Raw genomic sequence first — 15,194 nt, forward strand, 5'->3', positions numbered from 1 at the left:
GATATTGATATCATTCATGTCAACACTGAAGAGCAATTGGCTGATATCTTCACAAAGCCCTTGGATGAGAAAAGGTTTTGCAAGTTGCGGTGTGAGCTAAATATCTTGGAATCCTCAAATGTCCTGTGATTGGACACACATCCTAACACTTATGCATTTTGATGACTTTGATGTGCAACACATGAAGTAATGTATATCTTCAATCAATGAAGACATACACTCTAAGTGTGAATACATTAATGCGGAATTTGACTTCGGAGCGCCACAATAATTGTGCGCCGTGTCTGGGTCTAATACTTCCTATACGGTGGGTAACACCACCACCATACTTTTGTTTGAAGTGTTTCTCTTGGCGTTATGATTGCAAAGTCTTCGAACTTGATTTATCTTCATCCTATTGATTTGGTATTATACTGATTATATACATATTTGTGTGCTGTCCTCTACAGCATTCACTAATAGCTATGGCTTCTTGCTGAATCTTTTGATCTAAGTGAATGTGATCGGACCCTAACCTATCTATACTTCTACCTCAACTCTATCTGTCCAAATCATATGCATTCTGTTGAAAACTGTCGATTGTCTTCACTGAGACCTTGTGAGCTGAAGTCAATCTGACAAACATTTATATCTGCTTTAAATGTAATATCTTTATTGGCTGAAATCCGAAGAATTCGGAATGACCACCCCGACAATCCAGGCGTGCGTGGGAACATGGAACAACTTCCAAGGTGTTGCATGCTTGCCACATGCCCTTCAGATGTGAACGGCCAGGGGCACCTACGTAATTGCGCTGTGCTATCCCTTTCCTTATAAATACCCATCCCATCGCGGTTAAAAACTTTCTTTCACCTCGCCACCTCTCACAAACCCTAGCGCCACCGCTAGCTCTCGACGATGCCGACGACGAAGCGCTTAGCTGTCGCGACCTCACACGCCGTCCTCACGCCGGCCGCGGACCTCGTCTTCTCCGCCGCCGCCGTAGGAGTCTTCTGTCACCAAGTTAGGGCACGGGAGATCGAACTGCTCGGCCTCCAACTCCGCTCCGTCTAGCAGTTCTTCGTGTGGTAATTAAAATCTACTTTTTACTGTCTTTTCAATCTGATAGATTCTTCCTTCTTTACCAAAAGTGGTTTTTACACTTCCAAGTTGAATCTATCCCATTCTGCATCTCATATTATGCCTAGTCTGTTCACTTATGCTTCTCTACAAGTTATATTCCTCACTTGTACTTATTCTTGGATTCGTACAAATCTGGAACCAACTCACAACAAATAAGTGAATGTTTTCGCGTTATGAGGTCAATGTCTTCAAACTGATTTATCTTCAAAATCTTCTGAGAATGCATATGACCTCTTCCCCTTCCTTTGCACCTTTAATGCTGTCACAGGTACATGTCCGTGGGAGAATTCCTTGGTTCTCATAGTCTGCATTCATTTGCAGAGTTCTTATAGAGTCACATAAATTCTCCAGAAGCCAGTTCTTGTCTGACCAGTCGTCGGAAGCCTTTGCACGTTCTGAAGCCATTCAGTCTAAGCTTCATGACTACTGAAAAGTCAGTTAGAAAGGGCGGTAGACAGCGCCGTGGGAATACCTCCAAGGATTTGCCACCAGATCTGCATGAGATGTACAAGACAGACTGTGAAGAAACCTATGGAGAACGCAAAACTCGAATCCAATGGATTCGAAGATATTGGGCTGAAGAGTGGTTCAAATACAGATTTGTCACGGCTGAATATGCTGAGAAGAATGCCATCAAGCAGCCCTGGGGAGATATATTATACAAAAACCTTAAAACCCAGTCCCGTTCTGAAGCCATTAAACAAGAATTATATCCTTGCATGGTACCCGACCCACAACCAGAGAATGCAGACCCTTCTTCTCTGCTATGGTGTCGTGATGACAATCTGTTCAAACGCAACTTCCAATTTGCCAAAGATTCTGCTGTGAAGAACAAGAAGGCATTTGGACTTGACTTCAACCCTGGTCCTTCTGCTCCTCGGGAAGATGGAACCCGTGAAGCCAATGAAAATAGGATCGGCCCCTTCTACAACTTCGAAGGCCTCCTCTCACACATTGCCATCCAAGGTGCAAATGTGGATCACTCTGCTGATGATGCAGATTCTGATGAAGCTCCAGCTCCTCCTAAGCTGCAGAAGCAAAAGAAGTCTAAGGCTTCAAAACCTACTGCTGCACCAAAGGCTTCATGAGTGAAGCCACTAGCAACTGCTCCTCGTGCACCAAGTTATTCTGAAGATCAATCTCGTGTCTCCAAGAGGAAAGAGAAGCCCCAGAAGAAAAATGTTCAGAGTCTTAGTCAAGCACTGACACCAGCTGCCGTTCAAAGGAACGAGACTGAAGCCATTGATTTGTCAACAGATGATTAGTTTGGTGATGATGCTCTTGAGCAGCTTATTAAGAGCAAGCAAGAGGCGGAAATCTTCAATGGTCTGCCCCTCTGTGATGTGAATATTCTGGACAATTTCATTGATGAGTGGTTTGACAACCCACATCTCTGTTTTGACAATCTTCAGCTCCCAATTGGCATCAGCGTCGCCTTCCAAGGCACCATTGCTCCTGAGCTGGCTCTAGTTCAGTGGATAGTGGATCTGAAGAACAAAATTGACTATGAGAAAGAACAGTTCAGGAAGCACATGGCCAAGCTCAGTGTGGTTGATGTTCAGAAATTCAAACTGATGTTGAATGACCTCAAGGAGGCATTTTCGCAAGAAACGTGAAGAAGCTAAAGGTTCACGTGAGCGGATGAAAAATCTCGCTGCTAAGTGTGTTCAAGCTTACAATGAAGCTGAAAAGCGCAAGGCACTTGGGCATCCTGGCATTGACCCCAAGCTGGCTACCATGAAGAAGAAGTCTACTGTGGCCCCATCTGAAGCATCAAGGCGGGAAGAACCTCACATTGTCTTCCCCTACAGCATGACAGGCTTGAAGCCTAAGGTTCCCACAGTGGCTTCAGAACTAAAGAAAACCAGGGCAGCTGAAGCCGATGCCAGAAAGTGCAAGTTCAAGAACACCACTGATGATACTCCATTGCCCAAGAAGAGAAAGATCAAGAAGAAAGACCGGGCTGCTCCCAAAGAACCCTTGTTGTTGAGCCCCTCTTGTTGCTCGTCCTGCATCCAAAAACCAAGAACATCAGTTGATAGTTCACGAGCCTGCTTCCACAGAGGCTCCTGAAGCTGAAGAAGTTCCAGTCGTTGACCCCATCACGACTGAAGAAATGGTCCCCAAGACAATGTACATGATGATGAAGTCCTTCCTCAGATCAAGAGCCAAACGGTATCATCGCCTGTTCTCACGAACAACGAAGTCATCAGCATTGGTCATCCTTTGACGACAATCTCTCATGATGCCTCATGGGCTGATCGCCCCCAACCAGCAATTCCAAGTCAAGACTCACCAAGTACACCCCGTACTCCACCAGCGCGTGTCACCAGCCCCATGGTGAACGACGACAATTACATGGAGACCACACCATCACCAAAAGCGTCGCCCGTGTTCCAACAGCTTCGCAAAGGCCTCAAGCCATCGGTCTCCATGACAACCATCCCAGAAGAAGATTCAAACGATTCCAGCTCAGTGGCACGTCAAGTGTTCCGTGAAGAAAATCCTTCTGTGATGGTTCCTGTGTCAGAAGCCAATGCTATTGACGACATTTCGGCTGCATCAGCCAATGAAAGACAAGAATAAGAACATGTTGCTACACCCCCTACCAACCAAGAAGCTGTTCTCGAGGAGAATGTGTCTGTGCCCGACCCTCCAGCTACTCAAGTGGAGGATGAAAATCCTGAGGCGGCCACCAACAACACTACTGACGCCAATGACGTTGTCATGGCTGAAGCTAATGTGGTGCCTACAGTCAACACCGTGCATGAAGCCAATGATGCACCTGCCACTATTGTGCAGCCTGACGCCCTTGCAAATGCCTCTGCTCCTGTACCGCCTCCAAGGCCTCATACCATTGAGCAAGCATTCTATCAAGGCAAACTGGGCACTGTAAGATGGCCAATTCTGGTCCACCGCCTGCTCCCGGACCTCAGTTTGATTATCATGTGGAGCACAGGCCTCAGGTTCAGAAGCCAAAGCCAAGTTTGCCAAGGTTCCCAGGTACTGCATCTGCACCAGGCTCATTCAATGTAAATGGCTTCATTTCACACAACACCTTCTTTGATAGATCCAAGAATCCATATTCCAAGCCAAGAATATCATCTGATCAGTTCTGGAGTTATCAGTAGCGCAGCTATTACTCCTGTGTTCTATACAATCAAGGGCGCATATTTCCCCATATGCGTCTGGACTGCGAAGCCATTGCTGGCCTTCCCTGCTTAGAAGAAGCACTTGACTATTTCAGAGATGCAGGCCTTCTCCAGTTTGTCACTGATAAGGAGAATTGGAATGAAGAGCTTCTGCTGCAATTCTATGCAACCCTCCACATTCGCGGCTACAATAGGGATCCGAAGACATGGGTCCTTAAGTGGATGACAGGCAATGTACACCATGAAGCCAAAGCTCTTGATCTCATTGAGCTTACAGGCCTGTCCACTCTAGGTGAACTCAATGAACGTGGTTGTCAGCTTCACCGCAATGCATTGGAAAGCATCTTCTAGAAGCCAGAGCCCAACATGAGCCAAATGTTGTGTATAATGAAGCCACTGCCGCAGGATGCTGAATATCCCAAGGAATTCTTTGTTGATGACCTAGAGTATCTGCCCTGCACCATCTACCACATTATCAGGAAAACTCTATGGCCCATCAAAGGACATTCTTCCTCAGTAAAGTTTGAAGGTGCAATGAAGACATTGGTCTTCTATATTCTAAATGGCATAAGCTTCAATGCTCAGGGTTTCTTCATTCGTCAATTTGCTGCATCTGGCTCAGACATATTTGGACTAAAATTCTATGCTCCATGGATAATGCGTCTAATCAAGCTCCACTCCGCTGTTAACTATCAACCCTCTGCACGCAACCATCTCATATTCCTGCCAGAGGTTGATATGTCAGTCGAAGCCATATACCCAGAGCCTGCCAAGGAGGCAATTTATCTTCACAATGTCGATCGTTAGAGTTTCTCTCAGAATGTTGAAGGCGTTCAAGCTGCTGCTCGTGTCTATCCGTTGGCTGGCAATACTCGCCATGCTCGCGCTGAAGCCACTGATAGCACCATTGCTCCAAGGCCTCAAAGGAGATCTCGTGTGCTCAATGACCGAGAGCTAATTGTGGCCTTGCATCAAAAACAAGATAAGCATCATTACTGGCAAAAGCGTCAGATACAAAGCCTCTTGATGGATATCAATCGCATTCGCAACCTTGCCATCAAGAATGCATTTGTCACTCATGAAACCAGTCAGCGGGCATGGAAGAGTTTGACATTGCTTAGTGCTGAAGCTGATCTTCAAGATGATGGCTTCATAGAAAGATACACGTTCGATACCGCTCCTCCCAGGAATGCTGTCTTACGTCGAACTCCATCACTCGAAGATTCTGACTATTCCTCCTCCGTGGCAACGGTAAATGCCAGAGTTCTTGATGATGCCGATGATGCTACTTCACCACCTACAACTTCTGCGCGTGTCAACACTGCACCAAGTTCATCTGCACCACCAAACCTCAACGACGACCCTGCTACCTCACCAACTCCTCATGGGAACAAGTAGAGACTATGTCTTCAAACCTTTTTGGTCCTTACTGACAAAAGGGGGAGAAGCATATGTTGATAGTCTTCAAGCGGGTCCATATGGGTGGTTGCTATATTTTTGCTAAGTGTTTACAACTCTCGCTTTTGATACATTTGGTTCTCCGGGTTGTAACACTTAAACTTGATGGTTGTCTGCTACTTTTTTTGATATTCTGTGATGCGATGATAAATCCCGCATGAAGCCATTCCGCAGACGTCCATTTGTCATTATGCATGTCATTATTCTTGTATATCTGTTCATGCATGATGTATTGTCTTCATATGATGAAGAGGATCTCCACAACTACAACCTGCCATGTGCATTTGCATTCCAACGCAAAACATTTATATGCACATCTTCAGGGGGAGACTTTTCGCTATCAATGAAGACAATATCTTAATCCTTTACAATTTCACATACTTTTATCCCCATTGAAAACTTCAACCAGTTTGTCATCAATCACCAACAAGGGGGAGATTGTAAGTGCATCTAGTGCCGCCCCTAGTTGGTTTTGGAGTATTGATGACAAACCTGGTTGAGGGACTAATGTGTTTGTGAGAATTGCAGGATAACACAGGTAGTAGTCCCTCATTGATTTGGTTTACCTACTGGAGATGACCCCTAAAAATGTGTGAAGACATTGAAGACAATGGTGGTCTGTGAAGCTATTCACGTTGAAGACTATGACATGAGAAGGCATCACACAAAGACTATGGAGCGCGAAGACTTAGCTGTTTCGTTGTTTCCTTTTCTTCTTTGTTGAGTCATATGAACCACCACACTGTTAAGTGGGGTCCAAGTGAACAAAGTCAGAGTGACTGAAGTGATGCTCAACCAAATCCTATGTCTTCAAGCGAAGACAATGAGAGCAAATCTTATCCAGAGTCAGACGAGTCAGCTTTACTTGTAGCCCAAGTCAAGCTGCCGCGTGTGTTTGAAATCTGACCATTGGAACACGTGTCAATTCCTTAGTGACCCAGGGTCATTTCAGACAAATCAGGTCAGGTTGCCCAGTGGCTATAAATAGCCCACCCCCTACATCATAAATTGCTGGCTTCTCAGAGTTAGTGCACGACTTTTGTCGTTTGAGAGCAACCCACCTCCGAAGCTTTTGAGAGAGAATCCTTGCAAGGACAAAGCCCAAACCACCCAGAGCCCAAAGAGTGTTTGGCATCACTGAAGTCTTTCTGTCCGCATGATCTGAAGACTTGTTACACTTGAGGACTATGAATCCTCCAGCCGGTTAGGCGTCACGTTCTGTGCATCCAAGAGTCATTGTGGATTGCCGGTGAACGAAGTATGTGAAGGTTTGGAAGTCTACCTTGAAGACTTACCTGAGTGATTGGGCGGGGACTAGGTATCTTTACCTCAAGGGGAATAAGGTGAAGACGCGGTCTTCTGAGTTGAATCTCAGCCTCCCTAACCAGACGTACAGTTGTCACAGCAACTGGAACTGGTCGAACAAATCTCTATCTCCTCCGAGCGACTGGTTCTATCTCTCACTTCTCTTTACTTACAGTTTGTCTTTGTGAAATCATTGCTTGTTTGCATTATCTGTTTGACTTCACTGCGTGACTACTTTGTCTGATTGGATTCATACTATCTTCCATCTTGATCCTTACTACCTAGTTGCTGATAGTCTTCGTGCTTTCACTTCATTGAATACTTGACTATGGCTTGTCTAGTGTAGTCTACCTTCCGCTGCATATGAATAGTGTCATTTCTATCGTTTGTCTTTTAAACTCCCATGTTTTGAAGACTTTCATAAAAATCGCCTATTCATCCCCCTTCTAGTTGATAACTAGCCCTTTCACGTCATCATCATTCGAGGGACTTAGAGCATGATCTACACCGACTCTTCTTCTTCCGCTGCACTCCAGAGTTGGTAATGATCGTTGATCCCAACCCTTATGCATCTTCATATTGATCTGGTGATCGTAGGTGCGAATTTTTTTCTATTGTGTTTCCCAACACTTCTGTCCATTGGAACTTTCCTTTCTTCAAACACTCGGTAATTGGTGCCATGATAGTGCTGAAATTTTTCACAAATCGCCTATAGAAAGTTGCAAGGCCATGAAAATTTCTTACCTCAGAAATGGACTTTAGAGTTGGCCATTCTCGGATTGCTTCAACCTTAGAATCATCAACACGAATACCGTCACATGTTATGCTGAATCCTAGGAAAATAAGTTGTGTTTGCAGGAAAACACATTTCTTCAAGTTAACGTAGAGCTCATTTTCCCTTAATACTTCTAGCACCTTCTGAATGTGATCAAAGTGTTCATCCTCGTCCTTGCTATAGATCAAGATGTCATCAAAATAGACCACACCAAAGTGGGATAAGAAGGGTCGAAGGACTTGATTCATTAAGCACATAAAGGTACTTGGTGCATTTGAGAGTCCAAATGGAATGACTAGCCATTCAAACAACCCTTACTTTGTCTTGAAGGTGGTTTTCCATTCATCCCCGGGTCTGATACGGATTTGATGATATCCGCTTCTTAAATCTAGCTTTGTGAACACTCTTTCTCCATTAACCTGATCCAACATATCATCCAGATGGGGAATCGGGAATCTATACCTTATGGTGATCTTGTTAATGGCTCTACTGTCCGTACACATGCACCAAGATCCATCTTTCATTAGCGCGAGTAGGGCTGGTGCATCACATGGGCGATTACTTCCTCAAATGTACCCCTTTTGCAGCAATTCCTCCACTTTCTCCTTCAATATATCATGCTCCTTTGGGCTCATTCGATAGTGTGGAAGATTAGGAAGACTTGCTCCCAGAATTAAGTCAATTCTATGTTGAATTCCTCTCATCGGTGGCAGGCCTTGTGGCTCTCCAACACTACTAGGGAAAAGCCTATACACAGAAAGTTACTAGTAGCGAGGGTTAAAAACCCTCGCTACTGCTACTTACCAGTAGCGCAGGTTTTTAAACCTCGCTACTACTAAGTTGATAGCAGCAGCGCGGGTTTTAACCCTCGCTACTACTAAGAGGTCTCTACCGTGCCCCCCGGGACATGCCATAGTAGTAGAGCGGGTTTTTAAAACCTCGCTACTACTAAGTTTGATAGCAGTAGCATTGGTTTTTAGCCCTCGCTACTACTAAGTGGTGCCATAGTAGTAGCGAGGGGGTAAAAATCCGCGCTACTACTAAAGGTCCCATTTTCAAACTCTACCCCCCCCCCCTGTGGATCGCCTTTTCAGTTTAAAAATAAATAAAAGAAAATGATGAAAATGTCAAAAAAATAAAAGAAAATAAGTTTCCCATGTGATATGTGGTCTAGTTGTTGGGAAAATTTGCAAATATGAATTTTGAATTTATTTGCAAAATCTCTCGAGAATTTGTAAAAATGGGCATAACTTTTGCATACTAACTCAGATGAAAATGTTTTTTATATGAAAAATCATCTACTCGAAAAGTTACATCCAAATTTAACCGGGGCGAACCCCGTTAAACATTTTCAAAATCCTCAAAAACCAAACAGAAAAAAAGTTACGGGGCTTTTAAGATCTAGAGTGGAAAAAATCGAAAAAATTTCAAACTGTGTGGTCAAACTGTGGTCAAACAATGGTCAAACTAATTATTCTACAATATTAGTGTTACTAAATAATTATTTTAGTTCTTTTGAATTTTGGTCAAATCTGGTCAAACTGTGGCCAAACTGTGGTCAAACTATGGTCAAACTGTGGTCAAACTAATTATTCAAGAAATATTAGTGTTACTAATTTTTTAGAACAATAGTTTCAAACTCAAATAGTGAAATGTGTGACTTCATGCTCAAGCTAAATTCCTGAGGTTAATAGGATTGACATCTTACTATTGTCAGGAAAACAACAAGTGCAGACTTGGAAACGAGGGAGAATAGAACCCGGAAGTTAAGCGTGCTCAGGCTGGAGTAGTGAGAGTATGGGTGACCGTCCGGGAAGTTAGATGATTTGGAATGATGAGGGGTGATTAGAGATTAAATTGAGCAGCGATGAGGGGTGATTAGAGATTTGAGGTTAAAATAATTCAGAAATTTGAAAAATAGGGAAAAAAATCGAAATATTTTTTCGAAAAAATTCAAAAAAAAAAACCGCGCTGGTAGTAGTAGCGCGGGTTTTTACCCACGCTACTAAATAAGGACGTAGTAGTAGCGCGGGGTTTTACCCACGCTACTACTAAAGGACGTAGTAGTAGCGTGGGTGGCACCCGCGCTACTGCTATAAGTTAGCTGTAGTGCCTTATTAGTAGCGCCGGCCCCCACGCTGCTAATAGGCCCAAAACCCGCGCTGCTGCTAGGCTTTTCCCTAGTAGTGCAAGTATGTTATGAAATTCTTCCAATAAATCGCGTACCTTTGTTGGAATTTCAATAGTCGATGAAGTGCTCTTCTCCTTTTACAACAAGTGCAGCACACAGATCTGCCTCCTTCAAGTCTTCCATAAACTCATGAGAGGTATGGGAAATATTTAAAATATTTTCCCCCTCTTCCTTAGAGGTATTACCTTCAGTTTTGTTTGGTAAAATAATGGTCTTTCTCTTGTCCCAAATGGAAGAGTAAAAAAAATTCTTGCCCTTGTGTGTAGTATCCACATCAAATTGCCAAGGTCTCCCAAGAAGAACATGGCTAGTGTCCATATCAATTACGTCACACAACACATTTGAGCAATAATGCTTGCCGAAAGAAAGTGGCAGGTTGCATTGTTTGGTGATCCTCATATTCACTCCTTTCTTGATCCACCCAATAGTGTAAGGGTTTGGATGATCATGAGTATCAAGCTTTAAATGGTTCACCAACTTCTCGGATATAAGATTCTTGCAACTACAACTATCAATCACTAATTTGCATACCTTGCCATTCATTGTGCATTTGCTCTCGAATATTTTCGTTCGTTGTGTGTCGTCAGGTTGTGGTGTGGAACATAGGAGACGTTGAATCACACATACCACCTCTTCACCTTCTTCTTGACAAACTTCTTGTCCCTCTCACTAACGGAGTCAGGGAATTTCCATCAGCCAGTTCTTTGCCGTCGGCTAGCTGACAGCAAAGAAGTTCTTTGTCGTCCGCTTACAAAAAACAGACGACAAAGAACAGTGTCGGCGTTCTGGGAACGGGGGTCCCCAGACTTGCCTCCCTGCGGCCTGCGGCGTGGCTCCACCAGTGGCCCAGTGCGGTCCGTCTTCATCAACCAACACTCAAGACCCTCGCAAGGGGCCAAGCCTCGCGGGGCGGATGACACAAGGCCTCCTCAGGAGCGGCCTCACGAGGCAGGATCACGAGGGAGGCGGAGAGATCAAGGCAAGGGGTACCTCGTGAGGTTCCCGTGATGCAAGCCATGACGACCAAGGCTAGGCGGGCGCCAGCGCGCATAGTGTCCTCGTTTCCCCTTTGGTGCTAAGGGGGCAAGCGTAGGCGCGGAGTACCGAGGCATCAGGCAAAGGTTTCCATATCGGTGCAACAAGACCAAGACCAGCAGGACGGTAGGACGGAGGTCACCGTGGAGCCCCAGACGGCATCACCACCAGAGCCTTTGGCATGCAAAGACCACCTTTAGTCAGGATAACTTGTACTAGTTGTCCCCTTTCGAATTGGCCGTTGTTGGATCCCTTCCCGCTCTATATTTGGGGAGAGGACCAGGGCCTCTATAAAGAGGACTAGCCACCACCATAGGAAGGGGATCCGACCTTGAGCAGAACCACCCACCAAGCACAAGAACACCTCGCCTCAGGAGGTTGTTCTTCCCCTTGTACTGTTCATCATCAGCCTAAGAGGCAACCCACTACACCACACACTGGAGCAGGGTATTACACCACAACGGTGGCCCGAACCAATATAAATCTTGTGTCTCTTGTGTTGTGAGTTCATCGAGCTAAGCTTAGAGATCACGGCGGGGCTGAGAGCGAGATTCGGTAGGGGGAAATCTTCGTGCACACCCCAGTGTTTGAACCTCAAGGGTTTTGCCGGAACCCTAAATCCGACATTTGGCGCGCCAGGTAGGGGTGCGCCGGAACTTTCTTCCCGTCGGCCCGCGCTCCGCCAACACCGCGCTTCGCCCTCATGGCGAACATTGCGCTTCCGGCCACGACGACTGGCGCAGGTGCTGGGGCCAGGGGGCTCCGAGCCCTGGCCCCCACCCTACGGCAGGTGCAGTGGTCGCCCAAGTTTAGGCCAGAGATGCCGCCGCGCTATGACGGCACGGCGGACCCGGTGGTTTTCCTGCTGGCATACGAGGAGGCCGTCCTTAGGGCCGGGGGCAATGACAAGGTCATGGACAACTGGCTTTCCCTGGCCCTTACCGGCGTCCCACGCCTGGAGACCCAGGACGGGGTGCCCACCCCAAACGCCTGGAACATCCAGCATCTCCGGAAGTTCTACCCCTGAAGAAAGGCCCGGTGCCTGCGAAGAAGGCCCAGTGCATGTGAAGAAGACCCAGCACCTGTGAAGAAGGCCCAGTGCCTATGAAGCTCGCCGCCCGTGACACTCTCACGTAATAATGAGTGGGGTTGTACACGCCCCGGAGTCTCAGGAGGCCACCCTTGGGCCTCGGGGGCTCCCTCCCATGCCCAATGGCAGCACTTAGCTCCGTGCTAGTGAGAAGACTTGAAGACTAGACTAGGTGCCGGACGCGGCTTTTCATTTGCTTTCCGCAGTTGGCTCGCTCTTTCTTGATTGAACCTTCTTTGAAGTTGCTTCTGGTGTTCTTTGCCGGTCCTGTTCCATCGCCTTCTGCCCCCGTTTCTCTATCTTCAGTTCCTTGTCTGGCTCGTTCTCTCTCGCGTACCTCGCGAGGGGGCTACACGGATGCCCTCGTGAGCCTCCCCGTGAGCCCTTTCCTTCTGATTTTTGCGAGGCACTCTCTTTCGAATTCACAGCGGGAGCCCTCCTCCCAGTCCGTGCCCCTCGGGTACCGCGACACGAAGCGCCGGACCATAGCCGACAGCCCTTGAGACCGGGATTCGGAAAACGATAGTCCCTCAACAAGTTCTTTTGCAGCTCCCAAGGCGGGGACACCTCGCGAGGCGGAAATTACTTCAAACGAGCCAAGCTAAGTTGTCCTTATACGCCGACGCACAACAACGATGCCATAACATAGCACATGAATAATAAATGCATCATGTTGACTAGGAAATCATAGTTCGTTGCACGCCCCCACGGGGCACCATACTTGTCTCTCTCAATGCAGGAAGGAAGAAAAACAAAGCAAAAGCAGCACGCGCCCTGCTGTAGCTCGAGGAGGAATCTACGGCGGTCTCCTGATCTCAGTCAGACTCCACCTCGCGCTTCACTGGAGCGCGGCGATGGGATGACCCGCTGCCACCCTTGAGGCGGGCACGGCTGCGTGGCGGGTGACTGTAGCTGCCGCTGGAGGGGCTGTCACCGGAGGAAGAGCCGTCGTAGCTTGACGAGCCACGGTCGCCGCCGGGAGCAAGTTCGCCTTCACCCTCATCATGACCGTCGCCAAGTTCGAGCACCTCGTCACCGTCGTTGTCTTCAGGGCAGCACCCAACACGTCGGCCATCCTCTCCGAACACCTTCACGTAGAGGGTCACGTCGCCGTCGTACTTAAAGTGGAGGGTGCACCTCCTTCCCAGACCCCGCATGTGGGCAAATGTCTGCTAGCCTCGGGCCAAGGCTGCGTTGCCGGCGACAGAGACCTCCACCGCGACCTAGGAGGCCCTGCTGGAGCAGCCATCCACCTGCAACCAGTGCCCGCCTGGACTAGTGGCCGGTAGCTCGCCGAAGAAGAAGCGCGAGAGCTGAAGCCACCTGCCAGCCGGATTCGCCGACCGCACGACGAATTCCGGCAGCACCTCCGCCGAGTGGAAGCACGGCCGGGGAGGCCACGCGGCCACGTCACGCCTTCCTCCACCAACCGGACTACCTCGACATGGACGCCCCCCACCACATGAAGAGCCACCGCCACAGCCTCGGGGAGCCACGGCAGGGGTCGCGAAGTACTTACGAGGGCGACCGTGCCCGCGCTTGGGAGGAGGAGAGCCAGACCCTTCCTGGCGAGCCTTCCCCTTCTCCGCGGCCGAAAACTTCTTTGCAGGCACCATGGGGGACGCTACAAGCAATGCAGCATGGGAAGGGAAGCAGGCGGAGCAGGAAGAGATGGGCGGCGAGGGCTCTCGTCCCACCTCATTTATAGCCCAAGGGAGGCCAACTGTCGACCTCCACGAATGCAGGTAATGATAACCCTTTTTGCATGCAGCAGGGACTCGTCAAGTCGGGCAGTTGCTGAGGCAGCATGCGGAAGCGGAGACGCCCACGTCCAATCAGTCGCCACGCGTCGACCAAGGCCGCAGGCTGTTGGGGCCCGCGGCGCTCCGCACTTACCCTTTGGCTTCACCGTTAAGCCAAGTCCGAACGCGCCTTGGGCCCCAGGGCTACTGTCGGCGTTCTAGGAACGGGGGTCCCCAGACTTGCCTGCCTGTGGCCCACGGCATGGCTCCACCAGTGGCCCAGTGTGGCCCGTCTTCATCAACCAACACTCAAGACCCTCGCGAGGGGCCAAGCCTCGCGGGGCGGACGACACAAGGCCTCCTCAGGAGCGGCCTCACTAGGCAGGCTCGCGAGGGAGGCGGAGAGATCAAGGCAAGGGGTACCTCGCAAGGTTCCCGTGATGCAAGCCATGACGACCAAGGCTAGGCGGGCGCCAGGCAGGCGCCAGTGCGCACAGTGTCCTCGTTTCCCCTTTGGTGGTAAGGGGGCAAGCGCAGGCACGGAGTACCGAGGCATCAGGCAAAGGTTTCCATATCAGTGCAACAGGACCAAGACCAGCAGGACAACAGGACGGAGGACACCATGGAGCCAAAGACGGTGTCACCACCAGAGCCTTTGGCAAGCGAAGACCACCTTTAGTCAGGATAACCTGTACTACTTGTCCCCTTTCAAATTGGCCGTTGTTGGATCCCTTCCCGCTCAATATTTGGGGAGAGGACCAGGGCCTCTATAAAGAGGACTAGGCACCACCATAGGAAGGGGATCCAACCTTGAGCAGAACCACCCACCAAGCACAAGAACACCTCGCCTCAGGAGGCTATTCTTCCCCTTGTATTGTTCATCATCAGCCCAAGAGGCAATCCACTACACCACACACTGGAGTAGGGTATTACACCACAACGGTGTCCCAAACTAGTATAAATCTTATGTCTCTTGTGTCGTGAGTTCATCGACCTAAGCCTAGAGATAGAGGCAAGGCTGAGAGCAAGATTCGGTAGGGGAAATCTTCGTGCGCACCCCGATGTTCGAACCTCAAGGGTTTTGCCGGAACCCTAAATCCGACAAACAGGCTGATGGCAAAGATACTCTTTGCCATCAGCCAGTTTTTTGCCGTCGGGCTGGGTGGGACGACACTGCTCTAACGGCCCACCACCCCCACCTCTTTGACGTCTGCTAGCGGACGACAAAAAGGTTAATATCTAACGGCTAATAACGGTGCACCCCACACGCCTCTCTCTCTCCTTCCCCCGACCCAACTGCGTCACGCCCCCGCGCCCCTGCCGC

Source organism: Triticum dicoccoides, chromosome 2B (genome assembly GCF_002162155.2).
Source record: "Triticum dicoccoides isolate Atlit2015 ecotype Zavitan chromosome 2B, WEW_v2.0, whole genome shotgun sequence".
NCBI classification, from domain to species: Eukaryota; Viridiplantae; Streptophyta; class Magnoliopsida; order Poales; family Poaceae; genus Triticum; species Triticum dicoccoides.